Below are 2,066 nucleotides of genomic sequence, written 5' to 3'. Positions count from 1 at the left end.
GCAGTCGTGGCCGAGCGGTTAAGGCGATGGACTAGAAATCCATTGGGGTCGCCCCGCACAGGTTCAAATCTTGTCGACTGCGTAAATACTGGTTTTTTACAAGCAACGTGACATAAGTTTACCATTTTTGTAGGGGAAGGCGATTCAGGGCACACGTAATTACAGCGCTCTGTAAGTGATGTCCGATAATTTTGAAAGGTTTGGCACACGCTTAACCGCAACGCAAATAAGCAAAAGAAAAGGAGGTTGACCTAATTTGTACTGAGTACTTACGAGGCTATGTGCACAGCTATGAGCGGCAGTCGTGGCCGAGTGGTTAAGGCGATGGACTAGAAATCCATTGGGGTCTCCCCGCACAGGTTCAAATCCTGTCGACTGCGTAAATACTTTTTTTTAGAAGCAACGTGACATAAGTTTACCATTTTTGTAGGGGAAGGCGATTCAGGGCACACGTAATTACAGCGCTCTGTAAGTGATGTCCGATAACTTTGAAAGGTTTGGCACACGCTTAAGCGCAACGCAAATAAGCAAAAGAAAAGGAGGTTGACCTAATTTGTAATGAGTACTGACGAGGCTATGTGCACAGCTATGAGCGGCAGTCGTGGCCGAGTGGTTAAGGCGATGGACTAGAAATCCATTGGGGTCTCCCCGCACAGGTTCAAATCCTGTCGACTGCGTAAATACTTTTTTTTAGAAGCAACGTGACACAAGTTTACCATTTTTGTAGGGGAAGGCCATTCAGGGCACACGTAATTAAAGCACTCTGTAAGTGAGGTCCGATAATTTTGAAAGGTTCGGCACACGTTTAACCGCAACGCAAGTAAGCAAAAAAAAGGAAGTTGACCTAATTTGTACTGAGTACTGACGAGGCTATGTGCACAGCTATGATCGGCAGTCGTGGCCGAGGGATTCTGCTTCCGGCCACCGAGTGTGACGGACGTAAGATGACGGGCTCCGTAGGAGCGGCTTCAGCGGCCCAGAGCGGCCGCGGTAACAGGAATTTTGCTGCTGACGAGTATCAAGTTGTTTTGCCGAGTTTGCCAACAGGGCGTTCTGTTGTGAACACAGTTTTTTTACATTGTGACATCAGGGCCTGCCTGCACCGGGTGGAAGATTTCCGCGATGCGCTCGCCCCGTTATCGCTCCTGCCGGAAGTGGTGGCTCTCGGTGCCTACCGTATGAGCCACGTTTGGGCCGTGACCTTCAAGGACGACGAAGCCGTGCAGTAGTCAGCGTTGGTGAGCTGCAGGTCAAAAAGGGCCGATGCTTCGTGATTGACCCCGCCAACCAGGATGTGCGCTTGAAAGTGCATTGGCTGCTGCACACCGTTCCCGACGAGGACGTGCGTCTTGCCTTCGCGCCGTTCGTTAAGGTCACGGACGTCGCCCGCGAGCGGTTTCGGGTGCATGGCGTGGCTGATAAGAACTCTACGACAAGACTGGTTACGCTGAAGTTGAAGCCGGGCGTAATGCTGGACGATCTCCCACACCAGGTGAGCGTCGCCGGCGAGCTCGCTCTCGTGGTTGTGTCGGGCAGGGCCCCTCTGTGCCTGCGCTGCCGCGGAACGGGCCATATTCGTCGCGACTGCCGCATTCCGCCGTGTGGTGCGTGCCGACGCTTCGGTCACGAGAGAGTCAGTGCGAGCGGACGTACGCTAGCGTGACCGGACCCGTGAGCAACGACGACAACTCCGCCCTACTCATGGACGAGGCGGACATGGAAGACACGTCGTCCATGGCTAAGGAAGCAGCTGGCGAGGTGGCAAAGTCGGAGGTACGACTTCAGCAACAAAGGCAACATATCAATGAAGCCGTCGCCACTGAACACAAGAGCAAGTAGAGGGCACTGTAGCCATGCCGAACCGTGAGGAAGAGAGCCCACCTGATCCGGGAGCGGCCTCCACCGCCCCTGAACAGGAAGACATGGACACTCATACCGGGCTCGCTAACTTCCAGGCGGGGAAACGCCCGCGCGACCAGACCAATAGCCTGGCTACGCTACAAGACACAATGGTGGAGACGAGCCACCGCCCAAAACGCCAGGTATGAGGAGACCTACCTTGAAGC

At 54.1% G+C, this 2,066-nt stretch overlaps 3 non-coding genes across 3 annotated transcripts; all 3 read left to right on the top strand.

The window, feature by feature from the left end:
• On the top strand, nt 1–82 carry Trnas-aga (transfer RNA serine (anticodon AGA)). The gene has a single exon. It is a non-coding gene; the product is annotated as a tRNA-Ser (tRNA).
• A 216-nt stretch (nt 83–298) lies between these two features.
• Trnas-aga (transfer RNA serine (anticodon AGA)) lies at nt 299–380 on the top strand. The gene has a single exon. It is a non-coding gene; the product is annotated as a tRNA-Ser (tRNA).
• Nucleotides 381–595: 215 nt separating this feature from the next.
• Nucleotides 596–677, top strand: Trnas-aga (transfer RNA serine (anticodon AGA)). Its single transcript has one exon. It is a non-coding gene; the product is annotated as a tRNA-Ser (tRNA).
• The last annotated feature ends 1,389 nt before the right edge of the window (nt 678–2,066 follow it).

Source organism: Dermacentor silvarum, chromosome 1, assembly GCF_013339745.2.
Source record: "Dermacentor silvarum isolate Dsil-2018 chromosome 1, BIME_Dsil_1.4, whole genome shotgun sequence".
In the NCBI taxonomy this organism is placed as follows: domain Eukaryota; kingdom Metazoa; phylum Arthropoda; class Arachnida; order Ixodida; family Ixodidae; genus Dermacentor; species Dermacentor silvarum.
Note: the sequence above shows the minus strand (reverse complement) of the source record. Positions and strands in the feature narration are given on the sequence as shown.